General features: G+C 40.3%; 1 protein-coding gene across 6 annotated transcripts in view; it reads right to left on the minus strand.

The window, feature by feature from the left end:
• Positions 1-19659, minus strand: part of DACH2 (dachshund family transcription factor 2) — a 248204-nt gene that overhangs the window by 101957 nt on the left and 126588 nt on the right. The gene's annotated exons all lie outside the window — the stretch shown is intronic.

A 19659-nucleotide genomic window follows, 5' to 3' on the forward strand; every position in this document is an offset into this window, starting at 1 on the left:
CAGTCTCCTGCACACACAGCTCTGAAATCCTCTTTCCCAAGGCCCATCCCAATCCTTGCCCCCACAGCTCGTGGCCGTGCTCCACACCAACTTCTGTGACCAACATCGCTGTCGTTTCTCTTTCTGTGTCAGGGACCCGCGCTTTCCCGGTCACCGCGTCCATCTGCTCGCTGAATTCAGGGTCGAGAGGGGGCAAGAAGGCACAGGTGAAAGATAAACGGCAAGCGCTTGACCATGGAGATAAAGTTCAATGAATTCACAGCAACAAGCAGAAAGTTTCACACAAGCTGGAAAAAAAGAGGTCAGCTTCTCCCAGCACAAATAAACAAACGCTGGGACAATTAATTTCCCAGAGCATGGGATGAATCCTCCACCACTTCAATCTTTGGGGTGGAACTGGATGCGCCGCTCAGACGCTGATCTAGTTTAGTTAGAAATTGCAGGCTTAAGGCAGGAATAGCTTGGTGATATTTTACAGCCTGGATTACACCAGAGGCCCATCCAGATTATCACTATGGTCCTCAAACACATTTCTCTCTACTCATGCATGCAGTCCTAGAGCAATCCAGGTCCACAGGCTGACGCTTCACCCTCTAAGTTCACCTTCCTGAGTATAAAATTCTTTGTGGAAGAGTCAGAATAATTTCAAATGGTGAATTCCTTGGAATATGGCATAACTTCAATTTTGCGTGTGATCCATGTAAACAGACAGTCTGCACTCAGTAATTATGTACACAGACGGTTACTTTGTTTTTTAAATATTTTGGTGAAATTTAAACTTTTTAAGAAAAATTATCCTAGTGGTCTGTTGGTTTTAGTTGGAAATCCCTCTCCAAAAGTATTAGTTCTTTAGAAATGCACGGTGTAACAGGCAAGAGGAGTTGGTTAAAACCCACGTCCCTGATGGCTGGGCTTTCTTCCACATTTATCCATGACAATTAGCAAGTTTAACCATGACTCCTGCAGAAATCAAGTTGTGTCCTTGAGGTCATTTTCACGCACCTTGAGACTGACTGCAATACTGCTGCTGAATAACCAGCTGAAGAGTTTATTTCTGCACCCAATACCCAGGCGTGTTCTTTGTCTGCCTGCTTCACGCTTCAGGCGCCTGTGCGGAGGATGTGACTAAGGGCACAGATTCTCACCGTGGGGCTGGGCTGAGGTCTGCACGGCAGAGACAGAGCCCAGCAGAGCCAGCACAGAGGGTGTCTGCACAGCCTGACAGAGGTTTTGGGAGAGTGCACTGCTCAGCCCACTCCCTGCCCTCCAGAGGTGCCTCTCCCGCAGCCACTGCCTCTCAGTGTCCCCCCAAAGCATGTTAGGATGATGCAGAATGGGATTCCTGTTCTTCGAATGCGGTATAATGACTATCAGTGTCACCTCACAGGCACCAACAGGAAGGCCCCTCTGCTGACTTTCCTGCCCCAGCAGGTCCTGAAAAGGAGAGCTTGTCTCACCAGAGGACTGTCCACGACAGCAGCTCTTCGGGCATCGTATCATTTTAATCCTTCAGTCTGTAACTTACAGGACTTCTGAAGCAGACATGTAGCACTTGTGACTCTCTCCACTCAACAGACAGCACACACAGCACAGGAGGAGCCTCCTCACTGAGCTTTCCATCGCCCCGAGTCCCTCTTGCAAGTCTCAGTCCTTCACAATTTCACCTGCATAGCCTAGTTGAAACGCTAAATTCTAAGTACGTATTAAATCTGTCAGCGTACCGCACTCTTGCAGACTACTGTGTTAATTTATATACAATCTTTCATAACAATAACTGTGCAGCTATGTCCAAAGAACAGGCCATGAGAATACCAAATGTGATTTTTTTTTTCAAATATTTCTTGAATGTTTTTCCCTAGAATTGCCAAATACCATTAAACAAAACATACGTATTATTCAATCGTGAAACAATATTTAAATCTAAGACTTTATCTAGCTATCCACAAGCTGCACTGTGGAGCGGTTCCCTAACCTGCATCACTTAGGGCTGATCTTAATTCAGCTCAAGCTGCTGTGCCAGAACTGCTCTAAGCCTGCCCCGGCTCTGCTGTGGCTCTGGTACTGTGGGCACAATGATTGCAATGTAAGCACAGAGAACTGCATTAGCAAGAATGAGCAGCTGATGAGGTGTGCTAATTCATTTCTAGGTCTATCTAGTTTGAGCATCCACAATGATTGAGCTTCCATCCTTGACCTACAGAATTTTAAGGCTCACTTCACTCATGCTAGAGATTTCATACACAGACAAAATTCAGATTATGGATGACTTCTACGGCAGCAGGAAAGAAATCCCTTTATAGCCAAGATTATTTATTCTACTGAACATTTGTTTAACAACAAAAAACTAAAAATCCTTCCAAGCTCTGAAGTGTAAATTAAGTTTAAACTTAACAGGCACGATTGCTGCTAAGTACATAAATAAATGAAGCGGCAGAAGGTAGCACAGTTTAAGTCAGACACCAACAGTTTCTCCTAAGAGTTATCTTTGCTATCAGAAACGAAAACTATCGTTCCATGTATTCAGTTTACTCCTCTCTCCTATGTTTCTTCACATTAACAGCTCCTACCTTTCCTATTTGATGGAAAAAAAGAGAAAGAGAAATTTTGAAACAATGAATTGCCATTAGATTAGGAGAAATTCCAGTGCATTAGGAAATATCACAGAACAGCTAAGGCTTGAAACACCTGCTGAAACTCATGGAAGTCCAACCCTTCATTTCTAAAAAGGGTCAACTGGAGCAGATTGCCCTGGACAGCATGCACGTCGGTTCTGAATATCTGCAAGGATGGTAACTTCACTCAGCTGGATGCTCCAGTGTTCAGCCATCCCCCTCAGTTGTGATTACAGTGTACTAACTTACCCTTACTATGACGTCTCTCAATCAGTGACAACGGAAAAGTACTAAGAACGCATCATACAAGCAAAAAGCCCAAGTTCTCCAGTGACAAACTGTCATGACTACTCAAGAGCCAATCAAAATAATTATTGGAAAATATTACCCTTGGATTAAAGAAGAACATTTACGATACAACACATTTCTCATATACTTGTGTAGACGTTTGCGTGTGCACGTATGAACATCCATATAAAAGTATAAAATGTGAGCCTTGGTTTCAACCACACAAAAAAAGAAAGGCAAGGAAAACAGACTTTGATAGAGCTGAGGTCAAATGAGCTGCAGTGAATTTGTGATCTCAGTATGATATTTCAGGTCAAGAGCTGAAAACTTGGTATTTCATTCGCATCACAGAGAAACTAATAAAACCATATGGACACTCCCTCGCTCCGAAGTTGAAGCAACAGGCAGACCTGTTTGTAACCTGCATCCTATCGTCTCCCCAGTGCATTTATTAGAACTTTCTGCAGCAGAATAACCTGGGTGGATGAAAAGTACAACTGGATATCAGAACCAGGAACAGTGATGAGACCTGTATCCTGCTGTTGAAACTGCACTGCCAGTCTGTTTAGCAATATATGATAGTTGCAGTTTCAAGATTTCAGGTTACATCTCTAATTGTGGGCATTTAGCAGACTGCCTCTTATTATTAAGATACTGCTGACACTTATTGTCTATGTGGCCACAGGACAAGGCTAATAATTATTCGCACCAGAAGCAGCTTGTGGTTTTATATTACATTGAGGTAAATTACACTGGAATTAGAGTGGATTACTTTTATCAAATGGGGAATAAGCTGTTAATTAACTCCCCGCTGTAGCAATCTTTTTCTGAGCTTGCAACTGTTATTAGCTCTAGATTAAACTGTTGAATTAATTTCCCACTTACTTACTATTTCAAGAGTTTTTAATTTACCTGGCAGCAGTTTTAATGGGAAATTGTATTAGTGAGCATAAATTGTTTTTGGGAAGGGTAAACAGTTTGTGATAATGTTTATTAAGTCGTTTTGTTTGAGCAAAAATATAATTGCAGTTTTAATTAGTGCATGGTTGTTGGAGTATTAGGTTTGAGATTACATTATGGCATTCAGAGAAAACAATCGCCCAGGTAATCCCAGCATTTATCACCGCTAGCAAACAGAAAAGCTGTGTCAACACTGCTCCGACTTGGGCAGGAATACACATACTCCCACGCACACGTGCACCAGCAGGTTTAGGCAAATCAGGGTAGTACACGTAGGAAAGAGAACACGGCATTTCCCTCTGGAGTGAGGGGAAGGCACAGGGACCACTTCGTTGCGTGAGGCGTCGTGCATAAACACGTGAGCAATGTCCATTAAGAAGGAGAAGTTTGTTTACACTAAATGGACACATCTCTGGCTTTTCATATTATTAAAACGTGAACATTTCAGACCTTTTATCAGGGCAAAACTTGATTTAATGCCCTGTATTTTCTACCCCTGCTACTGCTGTGTCAATGTAAGACAAAGAGATGGCACTAAGTCATTAGAAGAAAATTAAAAAAGAGACAACAAGAAGGCAAAACAACTGATCCACTATAATAAATTGCTATAGATAATTTACTTTGTTACTTATTCGCTGAGTACATATCAGCTCATTAACTGCAGTCTGCTCTTTCTTTTCTGTTTGTAAAATCCTAGATGAGCTTCTTTAAAGATAATTGTAATATACTTTTGGGTAGCAATACATACAAACTAATTCCATTTTAAAGGCACTTATTGACTAAGATGAAGAAAATTCCAGTAGTTCGGTAAGTCCTAATACATCCTACCCAGAACAGCTGCTACTCCAGAAGTCATGTTCTTGTGCCATAGCTGCTTGTCCTGTGTGGCGTCCTGAAGAGCCAAGGGCATCAGAGGCAGCACTGGGTACCCACCCTCAAACATCCAACCTCACAAATCCTCACAAATGAAACAAGAGCAACAGGACAGCATTCATACACCCAAATGAGAGAGCACAGGCTGATTTTAAGAGAGTTTAAATCTACTTTATCCTTTCCAGCTGCAGTGTTACTGCCAGTGGAAGTTACCACCAGGCACGTCTTACCAACTTCTACAGGACATTGCTGACAGATGTGTCAGCAACGCGACTCCTGCAGCAGCTCAGCTGTTAAACCAACCTGATTGAAAAGGGTTAAGAAAGGGTGTCCTGAATATTTAACTCCATTTTACAGGGTCTACATCTTTTTGCTTCAACATCTGACAAGGGACAGCATTCACAGATGTACAGATACAGTAAACCACGTAAAATGTTTCAAAAGAATCAGCATCATTTCAAGATGTAGCACCACACAATAGCTCTTTAAAGCATCAAACAGTGATGCAAAAAGAGTTAAAGAACACTAATTATTCAGTAGCTTTAAAGAGATGTGTATTGATTTACAGAGTACAATAAACATCAAGAGGAAAGAAAAAGTTCAGATAACTCTAATTGCCATGCAAATGTCCCAATTTGTACCTTGTAATTTAAGGTTTAATATCAGATTTGCTAATGGAAACCTTTTACTTACGGATTCAGAAATCTTTTTAACACTAGTTTTTAATTCACTGTCATTAGCAATTATAGTTTTTGCTATAAACAGTTGTTCTATTTCTATTAATATACTCACATGAAAATAAAGTGTTTATATATGAGTCTCCTGGATTTACTAAATGCTATGTTCTACACTTGTTGCTACAGTCATTTATACTTCTAAATTGATGTTAGATTTCCTAAAAATCCTAAAGTTTTTGGAAGTTACAGGGTAACAGAACACAGAATCATAGAATGATTCATGATCAATACTTCATTACAACGTTTTTTAACTATTAAGAAACAATGACCAAAAGGTAAACTCTTTCATTTGTTTGTCTTAATTAATTTACTTGGCTTGGTTTGTGATCCTTGCTATAACAAATCGACTGTAGCCGTTTCCAGCTTTAGAAAAAAGGAGGCACTTTTAGAGTTTCCCATACATTAACAACCAAGACACAACAGGAAAAGTAGATAATATTTAACCAACAATACTGGCTCAGAAATTGCAGGTAACATTGCTTCCAGCTCAGGGATTGGGAAAAAAAAACAAACAACGCTCTTGCCATTTCAAGAAGCATTTGGTACCTTGCGGAGATGTAGGGAAGTTGCTCACATTCTGCATTCTGCCTTCCGCTGTGGTTTGCAGTGCCTGTATCTATTTGTCACAGCCCAGTTCCACCTTACCTCATGCTGTAAAACCCACTGTGTGTAAGAAGAAATCATTCCTGCAGTGTCAGAGATACCGCAGAAGCCAAACAAGCGAGGACAATCAACCTCCTTCTGCAAGTGGCATACTCACCTCTCTCTAGACCCTCCCCTGCAAGGCACACACGGGCACAGCTGTGCATTGTTAACACACCCCACAGAAATATTTAGGTTTTTTACCTAGTCGCTGCTTTCCTTGGCTGCCAGACCCCGTATGCCCACAGAATAGAAGGTCCTTCCTTGGAACCAGATGGAGAAACCAATTCAGCTTAAACGTGACCTGGCAAAAAACGTTCTCTGGGTCGAGCCCACAGTCCACATCTCCAGGTAGGCTGCCACCCACAGCAACTTGCTGGCTGCACAGCTGGAAACAGCAGTTGCTGATAACTGTCCTTTTCTGGATGGAGAACTATGAACTAGCAACAGATCCGGGCGTTACCAACTCTACCGCAGCTGTAAACGCAGCTGTAAATCATAGAACGCTAATTAACGTTTGTTCTTGGTTTTTCTTTCCCTCCATCAGCACTTTTTTCCTGTGCTGTGTTCGAGGTGTGGTCAATGTTACAAACCATTAAATGTTCTTGAAAAAGTCGACAATATGCTTTTTTTAATCCGAACAGAAACATTAAAATGTTCAACTGAAGTTTATTCAATTAATTTTAGTTCTCAATTTATAAAGATTTTACTATTCATGCAAAGGAAAATGAGAATTAAGATGCAATGTGCTGACATCCAGTGTGGTTTTACAGCCTTTTTAATACAGAAGTAATTTTAAAAATAATAGGCTTAAAATAGTAAAAACCCCAAAACTAATAGTTTTGCTAAATTACCTTTTTATTACATGGTTTCAATTAGCATTCCCTCATCCTCCCACCCAACAAGCAAATTGTTCTCTTTTCTCTGAAGGAAATTATGAGATGATGGAAGTGGAGAAGATACTTCAGCCAAATGTTGGAACCCCAATTGAAAACACAAGTATGCAGCCTTCCCAGAATGATTTGTTGCAGCAAATTCTATAAAAGTTAACAGTTCTTAAAGATGTGTATAACTGATGAGGCATGCTTCTCACATATAGTAAGAGAGATTATTCTACTAAACTCATCAGTTATTACATTTAATATGCACTATGCTAAAAATTACAAACAACCAAATGCTTTCAACCTGAATGTGGTTTCTCATTTCTTTGAAGTCATTAGCAAGCGGCTGTGGTTCCAGTTAAGGTATTACTCTGCAGCATAAGGAAAACATTATCCTACAGGTGCAGAGAAGATTTAATCCACATGTCGCAAAGTTACACATGGATATAAACAATGGATTAATCCACAGTTCCCTTCAGTTTTGACTCTCACAGGTCAGAAGAAAAACGGCCCAACTCTGAAGCTGTATGATTCCCTGGACTGTCAACACCTTCTATTTCATCTGCAGAAGGTTCTGCGAGACAGACCCAAACTGATTATTATTTTATCACCGTTTATAAAAATAAAGATCACAAAATAGGTAGAAATACCCATACTGAGAGGAAGAAGACAGGTCACTCCGGCAGACATTATAGGTGAACACAGCACCATAAAAACCACTCAGCCTTGTCTACGCTGCTGTAACAACAGCGCGGACCAACCACAACCAGACTGCAGTTCGGGCAGCCGAGGTGTTCAAACATATGAGTAAATGGTATCACAGGGATGAGACACAAACCCTGTTCAAGAATGCTGTAAATCAAATTTCAAGATGCTCTAATAAGACCAAATGCTTGGGTACACAAAGCATTAATTCTCTCCCCTGACTCAACGAGCAAAGCTAAAAAGTGCTCAGAAAAAAATGACCTGTGACCACAGTATGTGCAGAACTGAGTCTCCATTTCTAAAACCAACTTACTAAGGGATTCAAACCATGTAACCATTAAACATCTGTTTTGCTCTGTTTTTTTAAGATAAAAAGGCAGCCTCATTAGAGCAAATACCTTCAAGCTTTCTTTGGAGAATCTCACCTTCACCAGCAATATGTATCATTCGTACTATCTTCATATCTTATTCTTTGTAACGCCATTCCTTAAAAAGCACACTTGTCAAACAAAACTGTCAGCCTACAGTAGATCTGTGCTAATTTAAAACTAGTTCTCTACTCCATACCAGGATCACCAACCTGAATCTGCTGGACACAGCTGTGATAGGATAGAAGGTAAGAACACAAGCAGGTTCCATCACATAGTCCAGAACACAAACTCAAAGCTGTGAGATGAAAAAGACTTAATGTTTTTAGTTTTTTTCCCCTAGATCTGAAGAGCCTTGAACTTTGCAAATTTTACCTGGTTTTCTTCAGGGAAAAAACAAAGTTCTTAAATCTGGGGAAAAAAAGAGCACTATTAAAAGCACACACGCTACTCAAACCAAGTTTCATCCTTTAACAATGCAAATTTCTATTATACACTAAGTAAAGAAAAAAGTGGCCATCCTCAACATAAACATCCTAAAAAAGGCTAAATAAGCAACAAAAGTTCAGCTGTTCTTCAGTACAATCATCCACGCAAGCTTATGAAGTACTGTGTGTGCATAACACCGTGTCCACATGTGTGCAACTGTTCCAACTGCCTTCAGGTGGAACTTTCAAGCACAGGAGTGTTACGCAGAGAAGCAAACATTCTCCAAGGAGAGACCGTGAGGGTGCAATGCCAAAAGACTTGTCTTCTCTGAAGGACAGCTGGGGATCAGGCTAACTCAGTACGGCTCCCTGAGACAGGTAATCACGACGTGGAGCCAATATGCTGCTAAGATAGCTCCACGCCAGCCCCACGCATCTGAGTCAGGTACGTTGTAAAATTTCAGTGATGCCTTTAAATTCTAATGGCTTCAAGCTGCTGTAAACTTCTGCAGCAATCAAAAATAATCTGTCATGGGACTAAGGGGTATGAACATCATGTCATAGCCACTCTGCTGTTAGATTTATTGGAGGGTAAAGCATGTCATTTATGCATCAACTCACAGGAGAAAAAAAGCAATCCCTATGAAGTTAATCTAATAATAGACTGGAAAGCAATGATTACTGTTTCATGTGCAGTAGCTATTTGTAGCAGTGGCTGGCCTAAATCAGCAGGCCTTGCTTGTCACAGCTCTGGGATTAGCAAGTAGTACTTAGATGAAAATCTATCATGAAAAATCAAGAAATGGTTCAATGAGAAACAAAAGTCTTCACTGTTGCATCTAATATTTGCTGAAACTTTTCCATTTGCACCACTACACTTTTATAAAGTTCCTGGAAGTGACATCCCAAATAGAATACAAATGTTGGGGAATTGTAACTCCAGTCAATCCATGACAGCTCTCTGTAATTTCACCACAAAAGTCTGCACTCGCTATTCCTATGCAGAGAGAACGACCAGAAACTGAGAGCTAGATTCTTTAAAGACACAACTAACAATCACAGCTGCATTCTACTCTATGGCATCATTTTAGAGGACTGGAAGCAAGAAGACAGACACTTGAAATTCAGAACCCAAACATACAACAAAATGGCACAATGGGAACTGGATGCAAGAAGATCCTGAGCGCATCTCCAGACCACTCTTGTGACAGGGACCACAAACATCCCACTAGGAGGTGCCTTAAACATACCAGTTCTTAAAACAATTTATACGAAGAAAAAAGATCTCGACTCCCTTAATTATGTTCGAGTTCTGATGTTAAAGAACCCTGGGGAAGAGGTTGCCTTTCATCTTCCTTCATCCATTAAGCAAGATTAAAACTAACCTGGGAAGATATTTCAATTCCCTTTTGCTCATAGATATTGTTTACTGTAGATCAGAAGAACACCTCAAATTGAGAAAACAAGGCATTCCTATTAAAAGGAAAAATCAGAAGTTAATCTGAGTGATGTTTATATTCTATAGCTAAATTGTTCCTTCACTGGAGGTGTATAAAACAGAATGTGATAATGCAGAAGGTACAAGTACTGGAGTTACATTACTGGCTGTCACCTCACAAAAATACACGTGTGACCTGAGCGATAACATTAGACGTCACAGTTCACCCATTCCTGAGCTGGAAAATTAGCTCACTACCAAGACCAGCTAGTTCCTCAATTAACACAGTGGTTAATCATCTCAGCCTTTAAACATGATTATGTAGTAAATCCTAAAACTAAGCAATGTTTTACTATCTAGTAAACTACTTTGATCTCATTGTCATTTTTACTGTATCAGCAAAAATACACGGTCAGATCATTGCTGCTCCACAGATCACAATCTGAACAACAGAAAACTACCTGATGAATAAGAGAAAGAGGCGAAGAAGAACAGAAAGTAGCAAGGAGATCAAAGGCCACCCTTAGATCATACCACACCTTTCGCAACAAGAACACAGAGCAGCCTCATCTCTGTCCACTCGCAAGGCAAACCCCAGCCATTTGACAGCAAGGTTTGGTGCTGTCCGTGCAGAGCTTTGTCCAGAGAACAAACCCAACACAGAACGGGGACAGCAAAAGATCAGCCAACACTGGCTCTCCAGACAGGGGCATGGCGTGCAAGCGTAGCCATAGGAGGAGACGCACAAGCAGGGTCCTGGGGGTCCGTCATCAATAGCAGCACAAAGAACACTGACCGTACTGCAACCCACTCACCCTAGCTCCCTCCTCCTCTGTAGAGTCAAACATGAGGCCAACCCAGCCTGTTGTCCAGCCACTATTCATCATATTACTGATCTTGGTCCCCAGCAGCCATCCCTTGGATCCTGAGAGGTTTGTTGAACTTTCAGGGATAAGATTTATCTCTCTCATCCAAACTTTTCCGAATCCTCCTCCTTCTGCAGGTGGCACAGACACTGCAGGCGTAAGCACAGGGAACCTACCAGAAGCAATCCTATGATTTATTGCTTCTGATTTCTATCTCTTTTGTATCACTCCTTCTCTTTATTGCCTGGAAATAAACACTAACTTGAAAAGAAAAGAAAAATGGCTACAGACCAGTTTCTAGGATGGCTCTGCTGTTCAAATCAGAAGCTCTCTGCGGCGGATTTTGGTGTGGGCCGTGATACTGGAATGGCTCAGCTAATTGAGGGCAACCTCAAGGTCAACACAAATTGTAGTGTAGACATAAAAGTCAAGGGCAAAAAAATAAAGAGGAAAGGCAGAGTAATATGATGCAATGAAAAATGGAGATCAAGAGAGACATATCAAAAGCGAAGGACAGGTCCATATCAACAGGCAAAAAACCATCCTCGGGATATTTTCTTAGGCACAATCAACCATGGAAACTTTCCATCAACGAACACAAATTCTCAACAGGATTAGGACTCATATTTAGCTACCATGAAGAAATATTAATGAAGAAATTTTAATGAAGCAGTTCCAGAACAAGAATGCCAAACAATTGATGGTACATCTCCCTGATATTTAACAGGTTTCAAAAAGAGATTCAGGTGACAAGTTTTCACAATCTAACCCAGCTCCAAGTACAAAACAGCCGTCTGAAGCCTTACACAGACTGATCTAATACATTTCAGGAAATACAACAGAGATCAATATATCCATATGTAACACGAGACTACACAGAGCAATTCTGTACTGGGAAATACCAAAACCACTCTCGAAACGACAAAGCCCTCCAAATTGCCAATGAAAGATGGCACGGCTTTCTGGGTCAGCTGAATTTGAATAATAAGGTGTATTTATCCCAAATAACCTATTGACTGCCAGATATAACAAAATAGAGAGACTCTTTCAAGTGCCTCCTAGATTTAACAGCTGTTGCTCTGACACTGTCAGCAACGCATCCATCTTAATCACAGTACAATCCTTTCAACTTTCCTTTTTGAGGCTCTGCTTGCTTTCTTCCACCCTTCAAGTCCCCTCATCTGCCAAAGATGTACTTCAGCCCTATGCTCTGTGTGAACATGAGTTAAACCCATGTATCTGGTTTCTCCTGAATCATGCCTCTGGTTTAGCATCTGATACACACACATCTACATATTTTTGTACTGTACAAATAGGAAACCTGTACTTAGATGCCTACGGGAGGTGCCTTCTGGCTACTTCTGTTCCTCTGTTCTGATGAACTCTGCTGTAGCAACTCCCCTGTAACTTCCCTTGCCCATCACCACAGGCATTTCATTTATTCTCATTATTCTTTTTGATTTTTCTTTGCTTGAAATAAAAGACTCCATATGTTTTGTCTTCTTTTATTGGAAAATGTTAATACTGTGTTCCAGAGGGCACAGTGAAATGAGGGATTGCCATTTGGACAGAATTATATACCCAAGTATGGCCTAGGGTATATCACCTGTACGAGTGCTTTAAGCAGATCTCAGCTTTGTTTCTGCCAGAATTTAAGGCAATATTTTATTGCTTAAAACAATATTCAGTGTTTTCAAGGGAATATTTTTTCCGTCAAACTCTTTCAAATTAACTAGTACTTAATGGCCTAAAACTCATCACAGATTTGTTTCTAGATCTTAAAAATGTGACCCATCTGAATTATATCTGCTTAAAGAAAGCTCAACCATATGCACTTTTAGTTAAGTTTAAATCATATTCAAACTCTTCTCCTCATGTGAGTTCTCATCCAGTAAGCTGAAATACTACTTTAACTGTATAACAGCGTCAGGAGTGCCTTAAAAGGAGAGCAGACCTCGTATTTCACCACTAAGGCACGAGAAGGCTACACATCTGAAACAGCTTTAGTATACTGGGTAATTCACATTCACTAAGTGGATTAGCCGAAATAAGCATAATAAATGAAAGAGAATAAAATAAAAAACAATTTCACACTAAGTGAAGGCTTGACTTATAGGAAGTGGCAGCTCTGATGGCCCAAGGCACAGAATTAGTTTTGCCACTTGATAATTTGCCTGATTCACTCGAGTGGCCAGAAGAGGACATTTTCTGCCTGATTTCAGTGTAATCAAGTCACCTGCTCAGCGACTGCCAGGGCCAAGCGAACTGCCCTCCGCGGCACCCCTCCTGCGTGCCGTGAGTAGCAAGAGCAGCGCTTTCTGCATACGCATCTAAAACTGCTGGGCTGTTAACGACAGAGAGAGGCAGCTGCATCTGTACCTCTGCATATTTTCAGTTGAAACCAGATATGCTAAATGATCTATTCCATTAACTCCTTTATCTACATAAAGTTTGGGTCACTGATGGGATGTTCTCTCAGACCTGTTCCATAAAACAGCAAAGAACTTATGCATTACTTCTACTTAAGACATAAGAAGTAACAGATGCAAATACAGGAAAAAAAGTAATTCCAAGAGACTGAAAATATAAATGACATTTTCTGTCTTAATTAGACATGACTATGAAGTCCTTTACAAACAAGTACAGCAAGATTTTGTGTTAAATTTATGTAATGCACTTTAAATATAATTCTCTTCCTCACATATATATATACATTATACAAAAAGTCTATAATATCCATGCAGAGATTTGAGAATGTGTATGAACAACTTGAATGATATGATCGATGTCAGTTTGACTCCTGCCTTGCTGAACTGGGGTCACAGAGATAAATATAATACATGTGCCCATCTGTAAGCACAAGATCAGTCTCACTGGTTACTAGTTACAGGTAATCTTTCAAGGTAATGCCCGTTCACTTCATGTCAAAAGAAGAGAATTTGATATTACTATTGAAAAGTATACTTTCTTCCCTTTATGCAAATCTTAGATTGAGACTGCCCCAGTCAGCATAATTAATCCACTTAAGAATTATCATTATTACCATTAAGGCACATCCAAGCCATACTCAAATGTGAAAAACAGTAATTAATAGTTTTATTTTCTTACAACTATGCAATGGTAAAAACAAGGATAGAATGTGTATCTAAATGATTTAACATTTTATAACCAATTTTCTACTTGACATATGTTACTGTATGAGTCACTCACATTTTTCAGAATTGAAGTCCATGATCTGGCAAACTAAATCTGTTAATAAAATGAAAAGGTGACCTTGCTTAATTTAATAAGTCTGTGTAGAAATAGTCTTTCAACATGTTAAAGAATTACCAAAAGGTTATCACAGCTCGCTTTCATGGGAGAGTACTCTACCTTTTCCAGCTCATTTCTCAGGCTTTTACTGTAATTCATTAGATTACATAAAAACAATGTAGATCATTATACTTTAATAAAGCCCTTCCTTTCCTAATAAAATGCCTGTCATTTACATTCAGGCATGTATTATATAAAATTCTTCTCTTTCTGAAGTGAAGCTTTTCATATTCAAGTCCCAGGAGGGTGGTAGCACTAGGAATTCTATTCCTTCGCAAAGGATTTTCAGGATGAAATCAGTTTCTAGACCAAATCCTCCAGAACACTGGGAATCTTTACAATAGCTACAGCAGGGCAGCAGCAACGCCACTTGCTGCTGGTGTGTCCCTGCAAACTGAAGAGCTCTCTCTCTTCAGCAAAAAGATGGTGGGTACTACTATACTCATTAAGTCAGCTTGTTTTTCTTTACACCAATTAATGTTGACTGTGATAAAATAGTTTATACAATCCAAATACATTTCCAGTGAAATCTTAATACATTCTCAGTCACTTAATGAGAATGATCAGACAATGAAATCTATTTTAGTCATACTAGCTTCAAAATAAAACTGTGTGCCTCTTCAAAATGCTCAGTAAGAGATGTTTCCTTCTCATCATGAATCCTAATTTGTTGCCAGCACTTGGCATCATGTTTTATTACTTGGGAAGGCCTGAAAGAAGAAAACATTCTTCTTACACAGGAGGAAACGACGACTGCAGCCGCTGGACTTTCTCCATAGCGAAGGGCTGCTCTCCCTGGGAGATCAGCTATCCAAGCAGTCGCTCCAGAAAGGACAGTGAGGCAGCCTTCATTGTGAACTTGCTTCTCTTAGTTGCCTGCACACACATTAAAAATAAGCCCAAATCTCTCCCAGACTATCAAGGCAGGTTTTCACTTCTTTACACAGCCAGACTCAAACTGTCCCCCCCGATCACACACAGCATCCTTTGCCTAGTCAGAACACATTTACCCTCTTGCTTTCAGCATACCAAGCTCTGCAAAACCAATGCAAAGGCTCATCCAGAGATCAGCAGCAGCAAATGAGAAATTTATCCAATCTGTTATCACTGCCTCAGCTCCAGGAGAAATTCCAGAAGAACAGAGAACTAGAACTAGTGTTTTGTAAATCATCATCCACAGACAAGTGGGATTTCCATCTATCACTTTGGGCTCCAATTTCAAGCCAATCCTGTCACTCTGAGTTGCTCAGTGTGGCCAGAGAAGAATAAGTACACGTCACTGTTCTGGGATGTCCCAATCAGCACCCATTGCTTTAAAACAGACTCCAACATTTTTTCAAAAACCATGTTTCTTTTCACATATCCCATTCCACTCAAGGCAGAAGAACGAGGAGCACCAGGACAATCAGGCACTCACTGAAATCACAGTTTTGCAAAAGAATCCTTATAGAACATGCTCTCCAAATCATCACCATAAGTAGCAAAACACTCGTGTTTAAACAAACAAATAATCCAATACAAATCAATGGGACTGTTTGTTTGCCTGATGCCAAAAACCTAGTTCAGTATTTTACTTCTTGAGGACTTCATGGGTCTGTATGACAGGGACCAAAGCACAGCAGCTGCTAAATTACATTAAAAGTAGTTAATACCTGATCAGAACTGCAACTGTGGAAATACCTGCATTTAAGCACAGCACATGCATAATTTCTAATCCAGTGAAGTTTATTCCCTATTGCTTTCTGAACAATTTGCAGTAGCGTTGTTACACCATGAATTTTGCCAAAATACAGCCTTACAAAGTTTTCCTTTAGGAAACCACAGAGAGCTAATATAAAGCTGAATGCTGCATTTTAAGAGAATATTATTTAACTAAATACAGTTGATTTTAGCACTGCAAACAGATAATGGATCAACACTGTTCTGCAACTAGAGATGTATTATCCAGGCAGTTACAACTGCATCTATTTAAAGAGTCACGGAGTTGCCCCTCAAAGTCACAAGAATAACAGTTTAAATGCGTGCAGATACCTTGAGCTTAAAAGGTCTTCTGAAATACTGCTGGATAAGCCTGAAGCAGAACAGAGGTATCAGTGAGGATCTATGCTTCCTGTCTCTGATGTTGCATGCCATAATATCTCAATTTCTGTTGTTAGCATAACATATGCTTCTTTTAAAATGGAGAATCCTGAATAAGCCTTATGTTATCCAAAGTAATGGTCAAGAATGTGAAGATGCTTGGTTTGCCTACCAGAGGATTATCACCCCACAGTGCACTTGATGGGGCTCGTAACCAGCTAAATCAATAAGCCATTCCCCATTAGCATGAACGTAAACTTTTTTTAATGACAATATAACTTCAATGAATCAAAAAAACAGCTTCCTATATTAAAATGCAAGACTCCGGAGCAGGCAGGCAGTTTGGGTATCTTACAAAATCACTCTTATGGCATTTAAATATCTCAGTTCCCAAGATAGTGGTTAAAGGTACTAAATGGAAAACATTTAAGGCGGTAACTACTTGTTCTACTTAATAATTTTATTGTAAAGGAAAATAAAGCCTAACAAATCCTATTCAATGACAACGGTGGTGGCTTTAAGACAGTTCTTGATAGTAACTTAAAAGAGCTAAACTAGTTTCAAAGCCACTTAAAAATGCAGCAGATCCCAGGCTAACAGAAAAGCTGGAAGGAAAGAATGTCACAGGTTATAAACACAGATGAAAACTTACTGATTTTGGTAACTCTTTGATACCTGGACCACCTTCTTCAGATGGTTCCCATCCAAATCAAGATCAATCCAGCACAGACCTGCCATAAGTGCCAAGACAATACTGTCTTAATTGTCTCAGTGTGATCACTTCAGGTGAACTTTGTCATCTCCAAAGACGCAGGAATTCAGAATGATCAAATGTTTAAAACTTTTCCATAAATGCTTAAAAATGAGAGTATATTACTGAGTTTCACGCTTCTCAGACAATAATTAGTAGCTGAAGATAGGTGTAAATTAAATTTACAACAAGGTTAACCATTAAGTACATTCTCAACAGCTTTAACTATTCGTTTGTCAAAAATGCAATATCCTACCCAGATAAAGCACACACTAAAAACGGATCCCTAAAGAAAGATAACATTAAAAGAGAAGAGGGAGTAGAGGAACCGAGTGACTCATAGTCACCAAGTATAGTTCTTAGATTATCAGAACTCTACTGAATGGCTGTATTTTAAAGAGTAATGATATGATCCTGCATTCCTCATTCACTCAAATTCATGCTCCCTTCAGCACAGAAATTTGCTGGCATGAGATGGGGTGGCACTCAATCATGCGGCATACATGGTCTTTAATTTTAAAATCCAGTTAAATAGATGTTCTAACATCATTTTTTATCTAAGAACATTTCACGATAAAATAAAAGAGTGAGCATGTAACTTATTTGTCAGTTTTACTGTGCAGCGGATAACTTTCCCGTGTTACTCACACCAGCCTTCATTTCCCAAAGCGATATGCATTCATTATGACAGTAAAAATGAAGAGTTGCTAAAGAGATGTATGCATTTTTATTATTGTTTAAAAAAATAGATCTTTCTGCAGTCCTTTGAGCTTCTGAGTGTGTGATCTGTATAAAATATTTCTCATTTTGGGGACACAGCAGATGGAGTGCAGGGCACTGTGGGATATGCCATTTATCACAATGACAGTGCGTAGGTAGCACTGATCCTCTCACCACAGGGGGAAGCTAGAGCTGCAAATGTGGAGCAGCATTAAAAGCCCGAAGAGTGGAGTTTGGCAACACTTGTACTCCTCATTAACTTAATCATATTAATTTATTAGCCATATATATCAAAGTAATTCACTACTGAATTGTCACCAAGAACAATTTATAAACTGTTAACGTTCCCCACAGGCAGAGGAGTGTTGTGGCATCCTTTATCAGTATGTTCGCCTTTGATTAAAAATAATAATTCCTACCAAGCCAGGTAATGCCAGCAATGACAAAGTCATGCATATGTTTCACACTATAAATGGAACTTAAAAATGACATCTATGACAACTGAAAAAAAAAGATAGTCGTAAACAGTGAAATGAGCCACCAAAATAGGATGTAAACATACAAAAATGTTCATTTTGGTGTGCTGAGAAAAGAAAGGGTTCCCTTAATGCTACAATCATCTGCTCCCTGCTCTGGGAAGCTCCCAGGACTCCTGCAGCACCTGGAGTCACAGCGGCCCTACATCAAACACCCCAGGAGGTGAAATTGGTCCACAGATCTTCTGTAAAGTGACCCTGGGTGACTCTGTATTCTTCAAGTAAGAGCTCTTTCTCAAAACTGAGCCCTAGGACACCGAGAGGCAAACCTGCAGAGCCTGCTTTTGACAAGCCCAGTCTCTGAGCCAACGCTCCACGAGCGGCAGATTTGCTGCCTCCAGCCGCACCGTGCCCCTCTGCAACAGAATGTCCAGGGCTGCTCCTGCAGCTCCGCTCTTCGGAGCCTGAACACACCTCACAGCTCCTCAGCCAGGAGAGGCTCAGATGGCAACAAGGAGACGATCTGTGGGGTCAGTGGCACCAGCAGCTCCCACGAGCAGCTCTGCACGTCAGCAGTGCTGACTGTGTGTCCACCTTGATACGGAGCAACTGGATACCAAAGACCTTGAAAGCCTCTAGTTTCATTCACCCCTCTAGCAAGGGTGTACCAAACTAAAGTGCCTAGAGACTCTATCAAATACTGTTTTATTCTCTCTGTTCTGTAGCGGCAGCTGCTTTCACTGCTGAACTGAAGTAGCACACAACGTTATCATACTCCTGTGAGCTACTCTGTTTACTTATTTGAGTCCCACAAAGACGTGACTTGGTAAATCTATTAAAATATTAATTTCACTAAAATATTAATTGCATTAAACAGTTCAGTTCACAACAGCTTATCTTAACTATTAATAAGACAAAACTATACTGAGAAAGTATTCCAATCTGTACAAACAGTTCGATGTAGTCATTATTACATTCTTAAAATCTCTAGACAAACAACTACTAAGACAGGGTCTATTTTAACTGTCTGCTTATGAAACAAAAAGGATCACTTCAAAGGAGGTGAAACTAATGGAGCTGATAATGAAAACAGCAGTTTATGTTACACATTTGGAAATGCAGGTGGTTTGCTTCTGTCACCTGGGCAGACCAACATAAGAAAAGAGCAGAGACCTGATGATAAGACGCTGGTTTAATCAGGAGGTATTAACACCAGGGATGGCCTCAGACAGCCTGCCAGCCACAGCCACTGCACATTATATACACCAACTTTTCCCTACCGAACAATCACCAATTGCCATGAACTAGAGGTGATTATCCATTTGAAAGTGCCTCATTTACCTTTTCTAACACACTACTGCCCATCAGCCTGGCTGCCTCCCAGCTCCCGCACTGTGCACCCAGCAGCCCTCAGCCCTAAATCCTCACCGCACATACCCTGCCCCAGGCTGCCCACAGCTCCAGACAGCAAATCTCAGAGATACAAAATGGCAAGAGAAATGCTTTAAACAGGCTTGTTTCTT

The sequence above is a fragment of the Phaenicophaeus curvirostris genome, chromosome 13 (genome assembly GCF_032191515.1).
Source record: "Phaenicophaeus curvirostris isolate KB17595 chromosome 13, BPBGC_Pcur_1.0, whole genome shotgun sequence".
NCBI classification, from domain to species: domain Eukaryota; kingdom Metazoa; phylum Chordata; class Aves; order Cuculiformes; family Cuculidae; genus Phaenicophaeus; species Phaenicophaeus curvirostris.